This window comes from Xenopus laevis, chromosome 2L, assembly GCF_017654675.1.
Source record: "Xenopus laevis strain J_2021 chromosome 2L, Xenopus_laevis_v10.1, whole genome shotgun sequence".
Taxonomy (NCBI): Eukaryota; Metazoa; Chordata; class Amphibia; order Anura; family Pipidae; genus Xenopus; species Xenopus laevis.
This window is the reverse complement of record NC_054373.1, coordinates 57,016,192-57,028,791: the sequence shown is the minus strand read 5'-3', so window position 1 is coordinate 57,028,791 and position 12,600 is coordinate 57,016,192.

The following is a 12,600-nucleotide window of genomic DNA, read 5'->3' as shown; positions in this document are numbered from 1 at the left end:
ATCACAGCTAGATTTCCTATATGAATAGGAAAGGGGCTGAATAGAAATAATAAAAAGTAGTGTTTTTTAGACGGGGTCAACGACCCCCACTTGAAAGCTGGTAAGAGTTAGAAGAAGAAGGCCAATAATTAAAAAAAAACTTTAAAAGATATATAATGAAGGCTAATTGGAAAGTTGCTTAGAATTGGTCATTCTATAACATACTAAAAGTTAACTTTAAGGTGAACCACCCTTTTAAGTGGATCTGTCACTCATACACAAAAAACTGTATAATAAAAGTAATTTTGAAATTAAACATGAACTCTAATTTCTATTTTTTATTAAAGCATTCATAGCTGTAGTAAGCACATTTAAAAATCTCAGCTGTCAATCAAATATTGTCTGCCCTTAACAATTACTTTCACTTTCCATTCAGCACTTACTAGATTTCACTGCTCTCCCCATATTCCCCCGTTCTCTTCACCATTTAATTGTGTAGCCAGGGCATGGGGTTGGATATCGGGTCCCCTATTCTGGTGCACAAACAAGATTCTGAGGTGATGCAAGGCTTGTCTTAATAACAGTGTCCACAAAATGGCCTCTGCCTGCTTGCTATAATTATGAATTCCCAGACTGAAGGAAACAAGATTTCTGGGACACTTGTACCCCCTGTCCCGCCCTGATGCCTGCCCTGGCAAAACGTGTCACTTCACTCACATGGGAATATATATTTAACTTATATGTGGGCTGGGAGTGTGTTTTAGTTACCATTGGGGGGTTAGGACTACCATAGAAACAAGTAAGGAAAGCATGCTATTGGTCAGGGGTCACACTCTTGGACCACAGAATGGTGAAAAAATTTTTTGCACTGTCTGTGAGAAACGCCATGGCGTAAAGATAAGGAACATCGTGCAAACAAATAATACTAATTTAAACAAATGTATTTTAAATTGGATGTGAGGCTTCCATTTTTATTTGGTATTTGTAGATTGCTCTTCACTCCTTTCAATGAATTAGCCAGGTGCAAGTAAAAGTCCCTTGATGATCTTCATAGGTTGTCCATCCTTAACTGGAATAATTCATGAACATCACTCTGGCTCTGTTTTTGTATCCATCTCTTAGATCCGTCTTCCTTTTATGACATTTTCCGTAGGTATACTTTTTCAGGTTTCCGTTTCTGAAGATTCTGAACATACTGGATAATCTAATTCCTTTAAGGCCATTTTGGTTTCATTTAACAGCTGTAATGTAATATCTGGTGGTTCCAATGCAATTCCTTCAGTGCAGATCTCTGGAACTTTTATATTAGGAACAAATGGAGGCTGGACTTCTTTTTTCTGTAAAGCCTCCCAGTCTAATCCCTACAAAAGAGGAGAAAGAAAATGGCAATTACAAGCAATTCTGTGCTTGTAAAATAAATCCAGATGGGCAAGAGTAAAACTGTATAGAGGATGTGAGTAATATCAAATAAAAGGCATAAACAGAGGGACTTGCATCAATCGCTCCAAACATCGAGGCTAATCAAGATGCCTAAACAACTTACCTTAAAGGAAAACTATACCCCCCAAACAATGTAGGTCTCTATTAAAAGATACTGAGTAAAACAGCTCATGTGTAAAACCCTGCTTCATGTAAATGAACCATTATCATAATAATATACTTTTTTAGTAGTATGTGCCATTGGGTAATCATAAATAGAAAATTGCCATTTTAAAAAATAAGGGCCGCCCGCTGAGATCGGAGGATTCACTGTGCACACATACAAACCACATGTAAGGTCACATGAGCCAATTAACAGACAGAGTTCTGCCTTTTGCTTCCTCACTTCTTCCTGTTACAGTTAGTGTTGTAGTATTTCTGGTCAGGCAGCACAGATAAGAGTCACGAAATGGTGGTTCAAGGCAAGAGATGTAAAAGGGCAATATATATGTAAATATATATTCCAGTTTGGTAAGATTCTTTAATATGTCATTCAATTTGATATAAACTATCTGTTGCTTAAGTATTCATTTTGGGGGTATAGTTTTCCTTTAAAGAAATCACTTTTCTTTACATCCTCAGCACCATTTATGTCAGACCCAAGGCGACGATATGGGGTTTTGGTCAATAGCTGCAAAAAAGAAATAACATACAAATTAAAACTAATTAAACAATACACAGACAGCATCGTCTTAGCAACAAATTAAGATTATAAATGGGTTCCAGACCATTCCAATCTAAAGGGATTTGTAACCTATGGAACTGGGGACTTGACCACCACAATGTCCTCAAAGGGTGAATCATTTATGAGTTGGACCTTTGCTATAGGCTGGACATTCAGAAATAGTAACTGTACATATACTTTATTTAATGGAAGAATAATATGCTAAACATAAACAGGTATGGCATCTGTTATCCAGAAATCTTAAATTACGGGAAGGCCATCTCACATAGACTCAATTTTAATCAAATAATTAATTAATTTTTTTAAATGATTTTCTTTTTTCTCTGTAATAATATAACAGTACAAGTATGGGGTCTGTTATCCGGAAACCTGTTATCCAGAAAGTGTTAAATTATTTAAAGGCCGTCTCCCATAGACTCCATCCCAATAATCCAAATTTTTAAATATTATTTCCTTTATCTGTACAATAATAAAACAGTAGCTTGTACTTGATCCCACCTAAAATATAATTAATCCTTATTGGTGGAAAAACAATCCCATTGGGTTTATTTTATCTTTAAATGATCGTTAGGCTGATTTAAGTATATGGATGCAATTTACACTGATCTGGAAAACCCTGGTCCCGAGCATTCTGGACAACAGGTCCCATGCCTGTACAAACATTTCCATGGCACAGACCTGATTCCCTGAGGATAATTATTTTTTAATTCCCCAAATTGCCTAATTTTTGGCAGTTTTAATCCACCTAGTAAATTGGCCAGGAATTCCAGGGAAATCAGGGGAAAAGAGTATAATATAATTTGATAATAAGAATGTAAAACTGTGTGTCTAACAGTAAGGACAAATATAAGTGTGGGTGTGAGTGATAATGGAAGGGGCCGTCTCACATTGCACATTAGAACTCACTTGTGTTATTATATTGTAGATTTCCGGGGTTAGGGATGGCGGATATATCGGCTCTTCGTAGACAATGTTATCAATAATTTCATCAGCGTCATCTCCTGTAAAGGGCATCTGCAAGACAAAAACAACACTAGGGTTTTCTAGGGAATTAACTTGCAACGATAGCAAGGCGCTATAACATATGGGCCTGTGTTTCTAGGATTAAGTCCATAACCCCAATAAATCTATAGGCAAGCACCATGGAATCTATTGAAGTACACTTACCTGACTGAGGCGCATTAAATAAATGCACACTCCCAATCCCCACCAGTCCACTGATCTTGTGTAGGGGTATTGTGTAAACATTTCCGGGGCCATATACGGCAAAGTTCCACATTGAGTTTGGCTTCTGTCTGTAAAACTCATTCCTGAAGTAGAAAATAAAAAGTCAGTCAAGTTGGATCATTTCTACATTTATTTTCCTTTATTTATAGAGTGTGAACACAGATGATAATTTTTATTGGTCTCTGCCCCTGAGTCACAGGCATGATACACAAACTAGTTTCAATTATGTTACAATGAACTTGCATGTAAGGGGGTACATTTAGGGGTACACAGGGAAGCAGACCCTGTGGCTGCAGGGGGGCCCAGGAGGTATAGGGGCCTCATGAGGCTCTAATTTATATACAATTTCAATAAATATTGGTAAAATAGATCAACCTCTAGATATTTTTGAGGCCTTAAAAATAATTTGCTGTGGGGCTCAGTAATATCTAGTTACACCACTGGGAGGAAACCAACACAGATACAGTAGTTATGTGCGAGTCATTTTTTTCCCCGATCCGCTGCCCCCTTCCCTTCCACCACCCGCACCACCCGCACCACCCGAATCTGACTTCAGGCTTCCCTTCATTGACCCACCCACACCGGTAATAACATCACAAACAGGGCAGGGAGACCAGGCATGCAGCTATAAAGCCGGAAGCCGCAAAGGGGGGTGAGAGGTTGGCCTGAACTGTGGGACCCGCGGGTATCGGCCACGGCCACACATCACTAAGACACAGGGAAAATGTACAAATTCCAATAGCAGTTCTGCCTCTGCCCTTCATGCCGCCTTAAAATTACTCTATTAACTGGACACATTAATTAGTTTTCCAATTAATAATGTGTTTTTTTCTTACAAGTGACATATACATAGAAGTATCATCGCCACGTCCTTTATTGTCTTGAAATAAAATGAGAGTGTGATTGGAAAGTTGTGTTTGTGTGTCAGAGGCAGATACATCACTCGCTGTTGTGTCCATTTGCTCATCCATTTGGTTTGAACAAATTGAATCAATCCCCATCTAGAGTTTAGTGCTATGGAATTATAACTAGAAATCTTACCTTCTTTGCTAATGCCAAAGTCAGTAATTTTGGCGTATCCATCTCTATCCAGTAATACATTTTCTAGTTTTAAATCCCTGCAAGGAACACAAATGAACATTTTAAAATAAAACTAAATAAAAACATTTCAATTAAGTAGAAAGAAGCTAAATAAGGCAGAAATGTCAAAGACTCTGGGGATGCGGCTGTGTAATTAGGGTCAGACTGGACCTGTGGGGCAATGGGGGAAAAAACCCAGTGGGCAAAGCCAGACCCACTACTTGTGCCACTCCCTGGTCTCCTCTACTGACCCCTATTCCATCATGATTAGACATAAAAGAGCTCAGGGACCAGGTGAGAAGGTTGTGACTGGGGCAGGGGACTGGGAGAGGTGGGTTGTGGCTGGGGGGTTGTGTGGGATGCCCTGATTGATCCCAGATCCTCAGTCTAACGCTGTATGTAATGTTCAGTAGTACTTACCTATGGGTGATGTTCCGATCATGCAAAAACTGCAGCCCAAGTACAATACAGGCGGAATAAAATCTGTAAAGATAAAAAAACACAAATATATTAGAGTAATTCATTTAAGTGCAACAAATGGCAGTTATTCCTGAACGTAAATATTCAGCAGGTCATTGTCTGTGTCACCTTCCTACAGAGCACCTAGATTGGGATATTAATGGTAGGGAAATCTTTCTTAAATCCTCTAGAGCACAGCCATTCTCTTTCTTCCCACTGAAATTAATGGAGGGCTGGGTTTTACTTCTTGGGATCTAGATATTCTTATAAAAATGTTGGTGACAGTTTTCCTTGGGCCATGAATGATCAAAGCATTTTCCTGTTGACTGATCTTATTATGGAATTAATTCCCAGGGAAATACTGGAAGTACAAAAAGTTCCAGCTTGTCTAGTGGGAAAGAAGCAATCTCCCTTACACTGTCTATGGATATCTCAATGGTGCTATTTAGGTGCAATCGTGAGAATAACATAAGGATAAGACCTGCCACCTTCCCTAGAACTCCCAGTGGTGCTTACCTAGTTCTCTCCTGTGACATTCCGTTTCTGACCAAATGGGATGCCAAGTCTCCCCCTTCTACAAACTCCATAGCCAGGCAGATATAATGTTCCGTAGAGAAAGAGGCGAATAATCTAGTAAGGAAGTGGCAATTTTCCTTCTTGGCCAATAGCAGGATGCGTTGCTCTCGGAGAACACTGGCAAAGAAATAACAACGTCAGTTTCAATACAGGAGAATCATACACAGGACTAGTTCTACAACTGCGACTGGGGCAGAGCCTTTAATGGGGAGGCCCGTTTATAAAGTAACCCCCCCAATATATCAATTATTAACTCAGGGTTTGTGGTTTACAGTTCCATAGCTGTATTAAGAATCAAATACAATTCGAATATAAACCCACCTGAGACAATTATGGTGTGAACCCCAAAATTAATAAACATGAATTTATGTGAAGCCTTTTCCTATTTTAAAAGCATCACATGTCTAAAACTACAGGGCAGCAAATGATATATATTTTTATGGAAAAATATAATGTTATTTAAAGCCTTAAATTCAGTCTTAAAAGGAGAACTAAAGCTTAAAGGAAAACTATACCCCCCAAACAATGTAGGTCTCTATTAAAAGATACTGAGTAAAACAGCTCATATGTAAAACCCTGCTTCATGTAAATGAACCATTATCATAATAATATACTTTTGTAGTAGTATGTGCCATTGGGTAATCATAAATAGAAAATTGCCATTTTAAAAAATAAGGGCCGCCCCCTGAGATCGTAAGATTCACTGTGCACACATACAAACCACATGTTAGGTCACATGAGCCAATTAACAGACAGAGTTCTGCCTTTTGCTTCCTCACTTCTTCCTGTTACAGTTAGTGTTGTAGTATTTCTGGTCAGGTGATCTCCGAGGCAGCACAGATAGAGTCACGAAATGGTGGTTCAAGGCAAGAGATGTAAAAGGGCAATATTTATGTAAATATATATTCCAGTTTGGTAAGATTCTTTAATATGTCATTCAATTTGATATAAACTATCTGTTGCTTAAGTATTCATTTTGGGGGTATAGTTTTCCTTTAACTAAAGATGTAGCTAGAAATGTTGTACATGATGTTTTGTGCTTTTGTACCAGCCCAAGGCAACCACAACCCTTTAGCATTAAAGATCAGTATCTTCAAAGATGCCCCAGTAGCTCCCCATCTTCTTTTCTGCTGATTCACTGCACATGCTCTGTGCTGCTGCCACTTACTGAGCTTAGGGACCCACTCACAAAATACAGAACACATAGAATAGAAATGTCATAATATAAGGCTGATTAGAAATAAATACAGATAATTACTACATGGCAGAACAGAAACCAGTGCAATTAGCATCAGAATTTAATAATCAGCCCTGTAGCATCGGCTTATATTACAGACAAACGTAATTTTCTGCTGGATAATTAGTGATGACCCCTAAGCTTAGCTTCTCAACAGCTGCTCAGAGCCCACTGAGCATGTGAGTACAGTGAGTGTCACAGACACTTTCCAAGATGGTGACCCCCTGTGACAAGTATGAAGTCCTGGATCATTGCTGCTATTGACAAGCTGAAACTTTAGGCTGGTGCAATAAGTTCACTATATAAAATATGGCATTTTTAGCCACATTCATTTTTAGGATTTGGTGCTCGTTTAAGAATAACTCACCCAGCAAACGCCGTAGGTTGATCCATATAAAAGCTTTCAATAGTCTTAATGGCAACGGCCCTTCCTGTTTTTCTGTAGTTTGCCTTATAGACCTGAAATGAAAAAGTGCAGCGTTTATACACAATGCATGTTTCATCTTACACACAATTAAATGAATTAGCAACAACAGTTGCTCATGTAGATTACTTGTCTGTAATGCATATCTGCAAAACTGGTATTTTAGGGGTTCATTTAATGACAGTTTGCACTGGGCCTAGTAATCCATAGTAACTTATAGCCACTAGGGGATACTGAACTTTATGCAGACTTTCTGATGTCCCCCATAATGTGCCAAAAGTGTAAGAGTTGGATGTTATGCAATATATTGCTCATGTGTTTCAAGTCCAAGAGGGTTATTTACTAAAGTCCGGTTGGGCTTTTTGGTGCAAAACTCAAATTTTTGGTATTTATTAAAGTCCAATGCTGCAAAAAGTTTGAATCCAAAAATCCGGCATCTCAGACCTTTATCTAATCAATGGGAGAGGTTCCTATCCTATTTGGAAGTTTATGTGGTCTGCACTGAAATTAGCCCAAAAATCTATTTCAGGCAACAATCTGAAAAATGTGGGCTTTTCAAGAAAAAGCCAGAAAGAATTGCACGATTCGGGTTTTTGCTCGATTTAATCAAGTTTTTCTCCAGTCCAATTAATTGTGCTTTTTCAATAATAAATTAGGATTCTAGTTTGGTTGGACTTTTTTTTAACTAAGTAATCGGAAAAATTTGAATTTAAGTAAATAACCCTCCAAGTGTAAAACCCCTGAGTATGTTCATAAAGATCTATCGTATTTAAAGGCAAAGTAACTCACCTTTCCATATGATCCCTCACCAAGAAGTGACTGGATGTTGAAGTCATCAATAGATGGTGGGGTTCCGCACACAAGCCTAAAAACAAATAAATACACTTGATTAACCCTTTTGTTTGTTTCACTGGTAGAACTTTCACAGTTCTAGACTAAGAATCCTTTGTATAACAGGCAATCTAATGGAACATATATCCACCATCAACAAGACCTCATGCAATATGCCATCCAAAATGGACACCAAGAAAGCAACAGACAGATCTTATATCCATACCTTGTGTGGTTCAGGGCAGTATCAATCCTTTGGATCGTAGTATCAAAGCGAGTATTCTAGGGAGGAGAAGGGAATACCATTAATTTAGGCTCATGATGTCATTTAAGAATAAAATCTCCTGGAAGTTTGTTTTAAAATATCAAATATGAAGACTTACCCTCTGATTCTCAGGATGAGCAAAGCTTAGAAGTCCTGTAAAAGAAAAAAAAAGAAATGGTTCAGAAAGAAGCCGCTGCAACCACCAGAATATTTTGGAAGTGAGTGTGAATAAAAAGTCTGTAGCGTAACTAGATGGTTTTGGGCCCCACAGCAAATTAATCTTAGGGCCCCCAACATATATAGATTTTGTCCTGTTTTACCAATATATGTTGAAATTGATCATTACTTAGGGCATCATGGGGCCCCTATACCTACTGGCCCCCCTGCAGCCATAGGATCTGCTTCCTCTTTAGTTACACCCCTGCCTAAAAGTTACGCCCCTGCCTAACGTCTGTAGGTTTCTTGGCTTCTGTCCAGGAATGGCTGATCCCAATCCTATACCTGCACCTTCCATATACTTAAAGTTTAACTGCTCAGTCTGTGATGTGAATATATATATATATATATATATATATATATATATATATATATATATATATATATATATATATAGAGCAAACAAAAAACCGCACACACAGGACTTATGAAGTGCAAAAAAATAAAAAAATTTATTGCAACGTTTCGGCTCCTGTACTCGAGCCTTCTTCAGGTGGTGTCCACCACCTGAAGAAGGCTCGAGTACAGGAGCCGAAACGTTGCAATAAATTTTTTTATTTTTTTGCACTTCATAAGTCCTGTGTGTGCGGTTTTTTGTTTGCTCTATGTATGATTGATCATAACCTGCACCCGGGCAATTGCCTAATGGATTAAGAGTGCTCCAGCCGCTAGAACGAGTATATATATATACGAGTATATATATATATATAGTAAAGAATGGACCCGCACTCCAATGTTCTTAGTGAAAAAAATGATGTGTTTTATTCACAATGCATATCCAACGTTTCGGTCCACGCTGGGACCTTTCTCAAGGATCCTTGAGAAAGGTCCCAGCGTGGACCGAAACGTTGGATATGCATTGTGAATAAAACACATAATTTTTTTCACTAAGAACATTGGAGTGCGGGTCCATTCTTTACTACATATGCAAAAAACTTGACCAACGCACCCATCATCTAAAAAATCCGGTAAGAGTGCGCTCACCACAATTGACTTTATATATATATATATATATATATATAGATAGATATAGATATAGATATATATATAAAGAGTGGAAGTGGAGATCTCTAGCCCAATATATATTTAGTATGGGGATCTAACTGTGATGATCATTGTGCTTGGAAAGCAGAATAAAACTCAGAATAACAAATATTTATTTTAAAAAAACTGCACCTGGAGGGGCCAGAGCTATTCTCTCACTATCTATCCTTTCTACATTTTCCATCTTCTCATTTTTATCTTGATTCACTGAATAAAATTCTGCCCTCTCTTCTTTATTTTCATCTGCCTCCGGAGCAAACACTGAGAAGAGTATCTTGTCCTATTCAAATGAATAAAATACGTTTTTAGAAAAAATAAAATGTTAATCATTATGATTCTTTAATTTGACTTCCATTAATGTAAGATGCAAGTTATCAGAATTGTAAAAATATATCTGTTTCTAACCCCACTGTCAAATCACTTCCAGTCCCCATTTCTTGGTAAGGTAATGTAATATATAGGTATGTACCGAATCCAGAATTCGGTTCGGGATTCAGCCAGGATCCAGCCCTTTTCAGCAGGATTCGGATTTGGGCGAATCCTTCTGCCAGGCTGAAACTAATCCAAATCCTAATTTGCATATGCAAATTAGGGGTGGGAGGGAAATCGTGTAACTTTTTGTCACAATACTAGGAAGTAGTATTGTGAAACAAAAAATGTTTTCCCTTTCCCACCATATGCAAATTAGGATTCGGGTTCGGTATTCGGTCGAATCTTTCGCAAAGGATTCGGGGGTTCGGCCGAATCCAAAATAGTGGATTCAGTGCATCCCAAGTAATATATATATATATTGTTTATATAGATGTGATAAAGAGAATACTAGAGTATGTGTAGCACGTGGTGCCATTAAGCCTCACTACTGAAAGAAGTTCTATAGCTTAGTATAAGCTGTAATTTCTGGGTATCAGAGCCTAGGATTTTCCCTTACAAACATTAAACTCACCGAATCATTTTGGGCAGGTACTTCATGTTCATTGCTGTAACTTTGAACAAAAGAAGCTGAAATAAAAAAGAACAAATAGCAGTTTACCTACTGAGCATCAGTTTCTACCAAATGCTATTAGGAAATATGATGAATGATTGGAAAATAGAAGAATCTGACATTCAATTGAGAAATTGAAATACATTCCAGGCATTTGAGCTGCTGGCAGAACATGTTACACCTGCAGTAGCCATAGTGATCATTTATGGGATCTGTTTGTGCAGATTACGTGATTTGTGCTGGACGTATTCTTTTACTGGCAATTCTCAACCAACCAGTCCCCGAGTGGTGCCAGACCAAACCCATCTCTTTTCATTTCTATAAATGGGTTTTGGACCATATTTGCTCTTAAAGAAACTTTACCTGGAGCGATCATTCGAATTCGCTCGTGCTCCTCCTCGATCCACTTTCTTTGACTGTCGTTAAGTTTAAATAATACAACTTCATCGTTTTCATGGGAGCCAAAAGGCATAGGCGTGATGTTGCTACTACAGCTCTGTAGTCAGGAGAAAGAAAAAAGCATGTTAAGAACCGAGTGCTAAAAAGTACACTATTTAATAAAACCAAGGTCTACAATGTATTGAAAAGATAAAGCCCATTCATGAGTATCAGGTTATTGTCAGTACAAAAATAATATAGTGTCAGTAGAGTTGTGGTGATGAGTATATTGACTCAGTTTGTAGTAAGTAGCACCGAGACTCATTGCACAAAGCTAAAAGTCACTCTAACCCTAATCCTAACCCTATCTTGCAGTTGTAAGACCTGTATAAAGGCAATTTCCCCAGGAGGAAACAAATGCTTTTATCCTTCCCAAAAAGGAAACTTACCGGTGGCTCCCAAGCAAGATCTTCATTTTCTATTGAGCAACTTCTCCTTGAATAATCTGGGGGGAAAACAAATAATGGTCATCTCTATGTATCAAACACCATTAGGAACTGTACAGACAGGCACGTTTCAGGGGCTGCTGCCGCCTGAGGCAGCAGCCCCAATGCCGCCCCTCCTCCTGCTCCGCTCTTTTAACTACCAGCTTATTGCGCTCGCTGCGCTAGAAGAGCCGAATTTCTGTTTTAAAAAACGGAAATTCGGCTCTTAAAGTTACCAGAGGCGGCTTTTTGCCGCCCCTGGTAACTGGCCGCTCCGTGCCGCCTGAGGCAAGATTCTCACCTTGCCTCATGGCCGGAGCGGCCCTGTGTACAGATAAAATGATTGGGCAAAGGAAAAGCCTCTCTTATTGACTAGAGGGTTTTAAAGGCAGAGCAGGACTTGATTTAGTACCAGGCATTTAATCTGCTATTAGGAAATGATAATGCTGCCTCATCCAGATACTACTATGGTAACTCTTTGCAGAAATAAGGTGAAAATGTAACAGGCTTCTGCTCTGGGTAAAGTCTGGCTTATAATATTACTAGCAGTTTTAACAAACAAACATGCCTTCAAGTAGTGTCAGTCCAAGACCCTCTGATCAAGAGACCACATTCTCTGGACACTGTAGTAGAAATATGTATAGAACTTTATAATACACAAAACCATGAATATCTTGTAAATTATATTCTTATAAACGGTGAGTTCTGATGTCATCAGTTATAAACGGTGAGTTCTGATGTCATTCCTGTCACATGACTCACTGAAATTTGTGTATTATAATAAATAAAGTACCCCCAGTTGCAAAATATATGGATATTAGAAGTTACCTCGGAGTTCCATAACCTGTATAATAATATTCGGCCTTTGGCCTCGTGTTTTTATATGGTCATGAAACTCCTCAGTAACTTATAATATCCTTATAATTTATAAGAGGGGGTACTTTATTCACAATATAATACACAAAAGCCATGAATATCTTGTAAATTATATCCTTATAAACGGTGAGTTCTGATGTCATCAGTTATAAACGGTGAGTTCTGATGTCATTTCAGTCACATGACTCATTGAAATTTGTGTATTATAATAAATAAAGTACCCCCAGTTGTAAAATATGAGGATATTAGAAGTTACCTCGGAGTTCCATGACCTGTATAAAAACACTCGGCCTTCGGCCTCGTGTTTTTATATGGTCATGAAACTCCTCGGTAACTTATAATATCCTTATATTTTACAAGAGGGGGTACTTTATTCA